This window comes from Puntigrus tetrazona, chromosome 19 (genome assembly GCF_018831695.1).
Source record: "Puntigrus tetrazona isolate hp1 chromosome 19, ASM1883169v1, whole genome shotgun sequence".
Classification (NCBI taxonomy): domain Eukaryota; kingdom Metazoa; phylum Chordata; class Actinopteri; order Cypriniformes; family Cyprinidae; genus Puntigrus; species Puntigrus tetrazona.
In genome coordinates this window covers 19,786,782-19,799,595 of record NC_056717.1, presented here as the reverse complement: position 1 = coordinate 19,799,595, position 12,814 = coordinate 19,786,782, and positions in this window count along the sequence as shown.

The window sequence follows — 12,814 nt, the reverse complement described above, 5'->3', positions numbered from 1 at the left end:
CATAAGAGAACTTGAGAAATTGTAAACTGTAAAACTTTACCAGAACTTAAACCTTCTAGATTAAACAATAGCTTATAGGCCAGAAAAGCTGACTTTGAGGTTATGGACTTTGGGGAGAATTTTTTGATTTCCATCCTCCAGCTCCAGGAAGCTCTTCTGGAAAGCCTGTGTTTCAGTTTTTAAGAACAAATGAAGTGAGTTCCTCTTGGATGGCTGCAGCATCATCATCATCACAAACCTGTAAAATATGCCACAGAGAAGTAGATGAGGTAAAGCTTTATAAACAAAGTTTAGGATGGCTTGAGTAAGCTTAGTGCAAAGGTTTAAAATAGTAACGTGTGACGCTAGGTAGGTAGACCAATAAACAGACACAGATAAACACACAGACAGATAGACATAGTAGACAGACATTCACAAATGTATTTTTGATGCACGCACACATTTCTTGTCTTAAATCACAACACTGCTCAAAACTACCACAGCAACCCCTATAATCCCACTGTATATTCTATTCCTGTCTGTCTAATTGAGTGTCTCTCTGTGTCTGTGCATCTGTCTATAGTGCACTGTTGTGATTTAAGACAAAGAAATGTGTGAGTGCATCAAAAATACCTTCATTTTTTCAAGGATTTACCTATATGTATATACAGTAACTTATGTGCATCACAAAATATTTATGTGGAGCGAGTCATATGTACATATAAGAGTCCATCAGTATGCATGTATAATAAGTGAGAGGGCAGAAATATATTTTCTTTACCTTGTAGTCCTTGATTAACGCCTCTGTCTTTTCACCAAGGTAGAAAATGATCACAGTTTCTCTTGAGACTCAGAATGCAGTTTTCCTACAAAATGTGAAATACGAGTTTACTACAGGTCTATCAGAACGCTACAACATTAAACTAACTGCTACAATTTTAAAAGCACACGCCTCATTTATGATGTCAAGGGCATCACTAAGTTTCCTCTTATTTTCCTGTGTTAGTAACAATATCTGACCAATTTCAGAGACTTGTCATAACGTTAGACACAAAACAATAAGAAAAATATCTGATAAACATGCACGCGCTAACATTAGCTTACACTAAATTTTATAGCTGCGTACTAACTTTAGCTACACTAAATGCCCTACTTTCTAACAGCATGCTAACGTTAGCTTCAGATTACATTAGAATCAACTAATTTATCGCCACTTGCAAAGTTTCAGTTACACGTAAAGCGAATGTCCTTGTAATGATACATCGGAGGCGTGGGGATCCATTTGCGACTGATCTTTAATCGTGGTCGGGCAGGCAGGGTCAAACAGGAGCAAATGATAATACACGAGGAAATCCAAGAGACGTAAGCGATAACAGGCAGAAGGTCAGAAGGCAGGCAGATATCAATCAAAAGAGTAAACAAGGCACAGGTCGGCAACAGGGAAAACAAACACGGGGAATAAACGCTCAGAATTGCAGTAGACACAAACAAGACTTAGCGATGAGAGAACGTGGAGAGAGTCCATTATAAGGGCTGGATAATGCGAACACCTGGTGGCTGTAATCAGCCCAAGGTGCGGGGTTGTGGGAAATGTAGTCTTTAGATATTAGTATTCGGTGAGAGCTCCCTCCGGTGGTGGTCGGAGAGAGCCACAGAGGTGCTGTTCATGACAGAGCCCCTGCGGCGGCTCCGGCGCGGTGACTGACTGGCGCCGAGGTCTTCCACGGGGTCTGGGAGCAGGTTTATCGGGATGGTCATGGTGAAAGGTGGCAGTGAGGTGGGGTCGAGAATGTCTCGAGCAGGTATCCAAGACCTCTCCTCGGGTCCACAGCCCTCCCAGTCGATGAGGTATTGTAGTTCTCTGCCTCGGCGTCGAGTCCAGGATTTCTCGAACCTGGTAGGCCTCCTGCCGTCGATGATCAAGGGAGGCGTCGTTGGTAGCAACCTCTTCCTGGTCCCTCTCTCCCCCGACCACCGGCGGGTTTAAGCAGTGAGACATGGAAAGTAGAGGCAATGCGGTAATTAGCAGGTAGGTCAAGACGATATGAAACTGGTGTAACTTGCTTGATGATTTTGAAGGGACCACGTGCCTTGGACTCAGTTTCTTGCAGGGTAGTCGGAGCGGAGATCTCGGGTTGATAGCCAAACCCAGTCACCAGGTGAGTATCACTAGGGTGCATCTCGGCGATGACGATCAGCCTGAGCTTGGAACCTTCTGACAGCTCCTCTGAGATGGGCGTGGGCGAGTGTTCCAGACTTCCTCACTTCTTTGTAACCATGCGTTGACTGCGGGCAGTGCGGAGGGTTCTCCAGACCAAGGAAACAATGGCGGTTGATAACCCAGAACGCATTGGAAGGGAGTTAGTCCAGTGGATTGTTTCTTAGAGAATTCTGGGCATACTCAGCCCAGACTAAATAGCGACTCCAGTCTTGTTGGTTGTTGTGGCAGTAAGTTCGGAGAAATTGTGACAGTTCTTGGTTTAGACGTTCGGCTTGACCGTTGGATTGAGGATGATAACCTGAAGTTAGACTGATGTTAATGTTGAGTTGCGTACAAAAGGCTTGCCAGACTAGAGAGGTGAACTGTGGAGCGCGATCAGACACGATATCCTCGGGTAACCTGTAAAGCGAAATACCTGTTGTAGAAGGCCTTCAGCGGTCTCCCAAGCTGTGGGTAGTTTGGGCAAGGGTATAAATCTGCATGCCTTGGAGAACCGATCCACGACCGTGAGTACCGTGGTAAAGGAGTTGGAGACAGGCAGATCAGTTACGAAATCAATAGCTATGTGAGACCAAGGTCGTTCAGGTATGGGTAGTGGCTGCAGAAGTCCTGCTGGGCGTTGATGGGAGGTCTTTATGATATTACAGGTTTCACACTGTTGCACGGAATAGATGGTGTCTGAGCGTATGGTGGGTCACCAGAATCGGTTGTTAGCTAGCTGCAGGGTGGCTGTAATGCCTGGATGACCGGGCGCTGGGAGTGTCATGAATCCAATGCAGAACTCTTTGTCGTAGTTTTTTTGACCCAGGGCGTGTAGTAACTTTAAAATCAAAGCGGAGAAGAACAAGGACCACCTGGCTTGTCTCGAGTTTAGACGTTTGGCGGATTGGATGTATTCAAGATTACGGTGATCGGTGAGTATGGTGAATGGTAATTTGGCTCCCTCTAGCCAGTGCCGCCACTCCTCAAGGGCTGATTTCATGGCGAGGAGCTCTCTGTCCCTGACATCGTAGTTGCGTTCGGCAGGGTTAAGCTTGCGGGAGAAGTAAGCACAAGGGAAGAGTTTTGCTGGCTGCCCGTGACGTTGAGACAGGATGGCGCCGATGCCCACGTTAGATGCATCTACCTCAACGATAAATTCCCGATTGGGGTCTGGGTGATGAAGAATTGGAGCGGACGTGAACCTTTCTTTGAGTTGATCAAATGCTTGGATGCTGTCAGGTGACCACGATAGGCGATGAGAGGTTCTTTTAACCAAGGAGGTGAGTGGCGCGGCAATGATACTAAAATTGCGGATAAATCTACGATAAAAATTAGAGAACCCCAGAAAACATTGTAATTCCTTGACCGTAGAGGGGCACGCGCCACTCCACGACTGCTTTGACCTTGTGTTCGTCCATCGTCACCCCGTCAGAACTGATAATGTAACCCAGATAAGCCACTTGGGTCCTATGGAATTCACATTTCTGGAGCTTGGCGTACAGTTGATTGTCAATTAAGCGTTGAAGAACTGTTCTGACGTGGGTAACATGAGAATCGAAGCTGTCGGAGTACACTAGGATGTCATCCATATAAACAATGAGGAATTGGTGCAACATGTCTCTAAATACCTCATTTACGAATGCCTGAAAGACAGAAGGACTGTTAGCGAGCCCGAACGGCATAACGAGGTATTCATAGTGCCCTGATGTAGTGGAAAAGGCAGTCTTCCATTCATCTCCCTCCTTGATACGGATCAGGTTATATGCATTTCTGAGATCCAATTTAGTGAAATACTTAGCCTTACGGAGTTGTTCTAGTGAGGCTGGTACGAGAGGCAGCGGATAACGGTATTTGACAGTTACCTCGTTCAGACTGCGGTAATCAATGCAAGGCCGAAGGCTTCCATCCTTCTTCTTGACGAAGAAAAACCCTGCCGACGCTGGTGACGTAGAGGAGACGGATGAATCCCTTCATCGCCAACTCCTCCTCGATGTAGGATCTCATCGCCTCTGATTCGGGTTGTGAGAGAGGAAAGACGCGACCGCGTTGAGGAAAGCGACCCGGCATGAGATCGATGGCGCAATCGTATGGACGGTGAGGTGGTAATTGTGTTGCTCCTCTTTCACTAAATGCAAGGGCTAAATCTTGATATTCTGCGGGGAGTTCAGGTACAATGATGACCTCCTCTTCAGCAGGAAGCGGTTTAGAAGAAGATTGGTGCACTGGGGCTTTAAGACAGTGGTTGTGGCAGTTAGTTGACCAGTGTGTTATTTGGCGATCAGTCCATGATATAGTGGGGTTGTGAATCTCAAGCCAGGGTAGTCCGAGGATGAGGTGATGCTTGGGAGAGTGGATTACGAACAGGCGTATGGATTCCGAATGAAGGGGGCTTGCTTGCAGCGTTAGAGGTTGGGTGACGGAAGAAATAGTTCCAGATCCGACTGGCGTCCCATCTACCGCGCCACTGCGACATGGGGTGCACAAAGAACGAGAGGGATTTTGTTAGAATCCGCGAAGTCAATAAAATTACCAGCCGCTCCTGAATCAATAAGAGCTGTTGCAGTAATCCATGTCGACTTTACTTTTAACAGAACCTCGATTTCAAAGAGTCTGGATAAGTGTGCGGTCTCACCGAAGCAGGTTGCTGGCGCTGGCGCTGAGGACGTGTTGGGCAGTAAACTCGAAAATGACCGGCTTGACCACAGTAGAGACATAACCGTTCCCGAACTCTTCTCTCTCTCTCCTCCGGATCAAGGTGAGTTGAGCTGATCTGCATAGGCTCCGGTGCTGGTGAATGGACAGGGTATGGGAAGGAGGGAATCGGGTACTTGCCACGGCGTGCTCTGAGAACATTATCCAACTTTATGGTGATTTCCATGAATTCCTCCAGTGATTTGCCCTCATCACGACACGCCAGTTCCGCTTGGAGCTCGGTGTTCAAACCCCTTCGATACATAAGCTTGAGTGGCGACTCTCCCCAGCCTGATTGAGCGGCAAGCGTGCGGAAGTTGAGCGTGTAATCAGCAGCTGTGTTGGTTCCTTGCGATAAGGCGAGCAGCTGGTCTCCCGGTTCTTTCCCTCCGGCTACATGCTCGAAAACCTCCCTGAATTCGCGCAGGAAATCATTATAAGAGGGAAAAGACATACGGCGCGCCTCCCAAGTAGCTGTGGCCCAATCAAGCGCTTTCCCGGTGAGCAGGGAACAGATCAAAGCAACCTTGCTGTCATCTGTGGGGTATAAACCCGGTTGCTGGTGAATGAACAAGGAACATTGTAATAAAAAACCCTTACATTTGGAGGCTGACCCGTCGAATTTGTCAGGTAGACTGAGACGCGGATTAAGGTTAGGTTGAGGCGGCGTCATGATTGGTTGCGTGGGCTGGGCAGATGGGGCGGTGTGCTGGGTTGGATTGGTGGCCGTGAGGGTTAGCGCCTGAATCGACCTCACTAGCTCCTCCGTCAGCGTGGTGAGCCTGTGCAGCTGTTGCTGATGTGTGGCGAGAGTGGTAGCTTGAGACGAGACTTCAGACATCAGAAGATACATTTCCGCTGGATCCGTTTGTGGCGAAGTCTTCTGTAATGATACATCGGAGACGTGGGGATCCATTTGCGACTGAGCTTTAATCGTGGTCGGGCAGGCAGGGTCAAACAGGAGCAAACGATAATACACGAGGGAAATCCAAGAGACGTAAACGATAACAGGCAGAAGGTCAGAAGGCAGGCAGGTATCAATCACAAGAGTAAATAAGGCACGGGTCGGCAACAGGAAAACAGACACGGAATAAACGCTCAGAATTGCCGTGACACAAACAAGACTTTGCGATGAGAGAAGGTGAGAGAGTCCATTATAAAGGCTGGATAATGCGGAACACCTGGTGGCTGTAATCAGCCCAAGGTACGGGGTTGTGGGAAATGTAGTCTTTTAGATATTAGTATTCCGGTGAGAGCTCCTCTCCGGTGGTGGTCGGAGAGAGCCACAGAGGTGCTGTTCATGACAGTCCTCCTACCGGCGTAGCCACATGGTAGTAATTCCATTCCACATTTGCAACAACGTTATCTTCAAATGACAATGACAAACCCTAGTTCTTGCACAACAAATTCTAAAACAGTAAAGACTGTGGTAACGTATAGCTACCTAAACAACTAATGTTACTTTACTAACTTTATTCTTACCTTTAAGCTCAGTCTGCGTGATCCTCTTCGTTTGAAATAAACGGTCCTCGCATGAAATGCAAAGGGGTTTACAGACCAACAACACACGCAAGGAGCGAATTATTTTGTACTGAGTAAATAAAACAAGGTTATTGTTTGTCGTGTGTGTGTGTGCCTAAAAGATTGGCTGGAATTACTTAAAAATGCACATGGTCTTGTGTTTTGAACAAATGTAGATGAATTAAAAACTAGGTATTTTCACGTAAAGCTATAAACGTAACATGTATTGTTAATATTACACTTTTTAATTACATAACTTTTACTTACACTCAGAATTATTTTTTCAGTGTAGTTTGTAACTAACCACAAAGGTTATTGAGAAATGAAGATAACTAAAAAGATGATTTAAAGTTTATCAAAAACAATTCTTTTGAGGTTTATATGCAAATGAAAATGAGAGTAATAAATGTGTTAGACTAAACCGGGAAATATCAAGAAGGGGTGTTTTGAATATGGATAATGATATTGTAATGTTTCAGTGTTATTGCCATATAGGCTATATTTGAATACTGAAAGTACTTAACATGCTTTAAATATTGACGTACAGCTTAGATAAATGTGCATGATTTCCTGTTGTGAATTTGACTAGTTTACCTAATTTTTCCTAATTTCATTTTTCTTTGAACTACACCTCCCACAAACCCTAGTAATTCACCTTTAAGAGCAACTCCATATATGGCACACTACATTACCCATATTCCCCTTGGTTGAGGTCTATAAATAGACCTCACTTCCTTCCTTTGTCCCCTTTTTGCCTTGGTGAGGTGTGGGTGTTTGAATGGGCACCCAACCATGTCCTTGAATCCTTTCCTTAGGATGTGTTAAGTTTGTTTGGTAATTTCACTTTAGATATTTAATCCTCATGTGGATTGAGTAAATAATGTTTATTGTAGTTGTTTGAGTTTAATTCTCTTTTTATATTGTTTGTGGTGACCGAAAAACCATCCTTTCCATTCTGTCTATCCTGCTAATTCATCATGTTCATCGTGGTAGTCCTACACTATGTGACTCTGTTGACTGCATCGTATGCTGATTGCTAAAGATTTGATTCTTCTCATCAATGGAATAAAAGAAAGCAAAGGACTGGCGCTGTTAGTGTTTTAATCAGACACACCACCAAGTTTCTACAATTTTTAACGAACCTTGAATATTTAACATCTAATATTCAACATTTCCTGTGTTTGTACTGTAGAACAGGTCTGAAAACGTCTTATTTGTAACTAACCATGAAGCTAATTGGTCATGATAATGAAAATGACATTGAATACTTCCATTGAGTTTTCCCAAAGTATAAAAGAGTAAGCCAGTTTTCACTCTCAAAAGAAAGGCACAAAAGGGTCACATGGGCACTTCCTTTTCAAAAGGTACACTTTTGTATCTATTAGGTCCAAATTTGTACACTTTAAGTACTGACATGTAACTTGAAGGTACCAAATGAATCCTTTGGGTACAAACATGTATCTTTTGAAAAGGTACCGGCCCCAGTGACACATTTGTACCTTTATTTTTAAGAGATACTGTTTAGAGAAATACTTTTTGAGAGATACTTTGTTCAGATACTGGCTGCATTAAGTGTGAAGGACACCTGATACCCTATAAAGGGCGCTTTAACTGTATCTCCAATATTGCTGTTAAGAGTTTTATTTTTATTTTATTTAATTTTTATTTGGTTTTATAAGATTCTATTGTTACAATTGCCTTCCGTGAGGCTTTATTTGAAATGTTATGCAGAGCCTGTGGAAAACATGATTTATATCAACCTTTCTTTTATGTGGCATTGGCATGTTCTCCTAATTCTTGTGCTTTAAAAACGAATGTTCATGGACAGTAAACAGCAAGCAAGGATCTATTACTGTAATTTATTTATACTATTTATTCATTGATAAAATCAGTATAACAAGTTAAACAAAAAAAAAAAAACCCACAACAAATTCCAAGATCTGTTTGTATTCTACATATATACAATATTCTTAGTAAGAACTGATGATTTGAGACTGATGATTGACACAAAAGTGATATTTTTTCAAAATCTTTATTTCAAATCTTCAAACAAAATAAACTTATCTCATCTATTATATATGTCTTTCCTATGTCTATCCTATTTATCTACCTTATACTGTATGTATATATCTTATTTGATCTTATATATCTATCCTATTTTAACTTATGTCTGTCTTATCTCTACCTTGTTTATCTTATCTAATGTCTATCTATCCTATTCTATCTTATATATCATCATTATATACATCTAGCTTTTCCTATATTTCTATATTATGTCTATCCTGTCTTATATCTGTTTTATCTTTATCTACCGTGTATGTATTTCTTATATTTCTCTTATATGTCTATCCTATCCTATCTTATCTATCATCATTATATATCTAGCTTATCCTATATGTCTATATTACGTCTATCCTGTCTTATATCTATCTTATCTCTATCTACTGTATATACATTTCTTATATTCGTCTTATATGTCTATCCTATCTTATCTTATGTCTAACTTATCTTATATGTCTACGTAACTATGGTATCTATTTATCTATCTCATCTATATATAATTTCTATTAAACAGCTCTGGGCTGAGGACCGGAACAGCCCTGAATATTTCCATCAGGGTACATTTCTCCACTTCTGTGATTTTCTGGGGGCTGGAAGCAGCACTGGTTTCCTGTCACACTGAACCAGTCGTGGAGACTGAGGTTCTTCAGCTCAATCCGCTGCTTCGGGTCAAGCTGCAGACAGCGACAAATAATATCGCAACATTCTGTGCAGATAAAAGAGAAAGATTATTACCTCAAATTTACATGGAATGTTTATTTTGTATGCTTCAGATGTATACATGTCCTTTGCTGAAGATCTCACCTTTTTATAAGCCATATTTGGTCCAGGTGTTACTGCGGATCTTTTCCAGGTCATGTGTCTTTGGGAAATCCACTGACTGTAGACTGAAGGAAGTCTTCACTACAGCTGAATGGTGAACAGACTGTAGACTGAAGGAAGTCCTCACTACAGCTGGATGTGGAACAGACTGTAGACTGAAGGAAGTCTTCACTACAGCTGGATGTGGAACAGACTGTAGACTGAAGGAAGTCCTCACTACAGCTGGATGTTGAACAGACTGTAGACTGAAGGAAGTCCTCACTACAGTTGGATGTGGAACAGACTGTAGACTGAAGGAAGTCTTCACTACAGCTGGACGTGGAACAGACTGTAGACTGAAGGAAGTCTTCACTACAGCTGGACGTGGAACAGACTGTAGACTGAAGGAAGTCCTCAATACAGCTGGACGTGGAACAGACTGTAGACTGAAGGAAGTCTTCACTACAGCTGGACGTGGAACAGACTGTAGACTGAAGGACGTCTTCACTACAATTGGACGTATCACTGACTGTAGACTGAAGGACGTCTTCACTACAATTGGACGTATCACTGACTGTAGACTGAAGGACGTCTTCACTACAGCTGGACGTGTCACTGGCTGTAGACTGAAGGACGTCTTCACTACAGCTGGACGTGTCACTGGCTGTAGACTGAAGGACGTCTTCACTACAGCTGGACGTGTCACTGGCTGTAGACTGAAGGACGTCTTCACTACAGCTGGACGTGTCACTGGCTGTAGACTGAAGGACGTCTTCACTACAGCTGGACGTGGAACAGACTGTAGGCTGAAGGACGTCTTCACTACAGCTGGACGTGTCACTGGCTGTAGACTGAAGGACGTCTTCACTACAGCTGGACATGTCACTGGCTGTAGACTGAAGGACGTCTTCACTACAGCTGGACGTGGAACAGACTGTGTGCTTTCGTGGATGTCATCACTAACTGGTGCAACTGGAGTTTGGATGGAGTCGAACGTAACACTGTTGAGAGCACGGAGGACATCGGCACTCCATTCAGACAAATCACCAAGTAAATTTTGAAAGTCATCACTCCAGTCATCATCATCGACTTGAGTTTGACCGGTGATTGGTCCTTCCAGTGTTAGGTCTTCGCTCTGGTCATTATCGACTTCAAGGAGACCACTCATAGGTTCCTCTTGTGACAGGTCTTCCTCCAGTCATCATCGGCTTCTCCGTCTAAAGGGAGGAATAATATGAACAAATGATTGTTTCATTCAGATAATATTAAAAATGTAATAAATATATTAATGGATTCCCATATTAGGCCTACTGCAACTGAGCTTAAATGATGAAAGAAGTTTTTGGACTCATTGCTTTCTATATTTCTTTTTTTGTTGTTGCTCAAATATCATTTACGGCATTCGAATATTACTTGGCAATTCACAGAGTACTATGTAAATTTATGACTAGATCCTTTCAGACATTAAATTGATTTAAACCTCATCTAATATTCACCTCGTGATGTAAGAATTTCAGTTTTGTGTAAAAACATGATAAACGTGAACTTGTGACAACTGTTTAATGTACTTTTTTTGTTGAATGTATTTTAATCTAGATGACAAGTGGCGGAACATGTAATAAAGTTTGTTATTCTCATAAAATTGAAATTAATTTACCATCACAACTCCTCAGAGGTGGTACATCACTCTGGTCTGTATTTTCCTCTTCACCTGAGGGAGTTGTTGGTGACTTTTCCTCTCTCTCAGGAGTAAAGCAATTACTCCGAGTAAAGAAAAAGTACCATTTTAGAAGAAATGTATATTTATATATTTAGTGCTGGATGCAAGAAGTGCAAAATTATAAACACTAGAAAGCAAAGAGCAAACTATTCAACTATCAACGAATCGCAAGTGATTTTTTAATGTCACTCAAAACGATCTTTTTCAAACATGCACTGTGATGTCACAAAACAAAGAACGTTCTAAAAGTTCGCGCAGATGGTTCTTGTATTGATTGGTCCATTTTGAGTTGTAGGCGGGGCTTCTGTGTAGCCGGAATAATAGTTCGCGTGTCTTGTAATGTACTTTTGAAAGCGAGGAAATAAAACAGATTTGTTCGGGGAAAGGATCAAATCATGCTGTTTGTTTGCTGAATCAGTTCTATTAATCTTGCACATCAAGTCGTTTTACAGGTAAGAATGATCTAATATTGGCATGTAACGTATTTTTCGCTATAGGCTAATCTGCAATGTAAATGTATGATAGCGTTAAAATCTCTCATAATTTGAGTCTGATGAGTCTTGGCATTGTCATCCTAAAATATGATCATGAGAACGTCTGTCCACATAGTTATTTGAGAAATTATTGTCCGTCGTGGTCGTTTCAGTTAGGGTTAAAAATTGTTGCAAAACTTACCACATTAAACAATATTGCAATAATGATACAGTTTTAAAATCTTAACTATTTGCTAATTTAAATCCAGGTGGCCAGGCAGTGCACACACAGACACACACACACACACACACACACACACACACACACACAAACCTAAAATCTAAATTATTCAGCCCCATAGAATTGTAAAACACCTTAAATGTCGGGAAAAAGCACTATATAAATGTAACAAATTATTTTTAATGTTATCATTTACAAATGTCTGAAGAAAAACACATAATATAATAGCAGGCTACAGAAACACAATTAAGACTTTGAAAACTCTAATAAAACTGTTACACATACAGAAACCATGCTTTGTTGAGGAGCCAATATGGCCTAGAATCAAAAGAGGTCTCTCAAAATAAGTTTTTATTTTTTATTTTTATTAAATTAGAAATTCTATGGTTACCAAAACATTTCCAAGACAAAAAAGTTGCTAAAATAATTTAGTTGATCACAGCACCTAAGATAAATCTTTAAATGATGTACATACACTGATAAAAATGTTTAGAGCTTGATGAATTTTTGCATAATTTTATATCAGTAGTTGAAACAAGACTAGTCTTTGTACAAACTACATAATTTTACGGTTTGTTTAAATAAAATTTGCACATAAAGTTAACTTAATTTAGCATTTCTCTAATCATTTTTAATAGACTTTAATAGCTTTAAATGTGTATTTTTGATTGATTCCAATGAAACTTTTACATTTCCACATTGCACATTTCAAGTTAGATCTACTCAATTTTCTAATTAGTAACAGAGTATTCTATTGAAAGTATGAATGTAAATAGTTTATTTTTAGTACCATTTACTATTTCACCATTGGTACTTCAATGGAATACCAGTAAAATGTACTCAAATATTAAAATTTAGTTAACATAAACTGACATTTTGGCCAATCAATCAATCAATCATTTTTATTTATATAGCGCTTTTAACAACACAGGTTGCATCAAAGCACTGTACAGTATAATGACAGGGATGTATAGTGACGAGAGTGACCAATTTCTTATTAAATGCAGAGCGGTCTCTGTAGTCAATTCAACGATAGTCACTAGAAGTTAAGTGTCCCCAACCAAGCAAGCCAGAGGCGACAGCGGCAAGGAAACAAAACCCCATGCATACAGAATGGAGAAAAA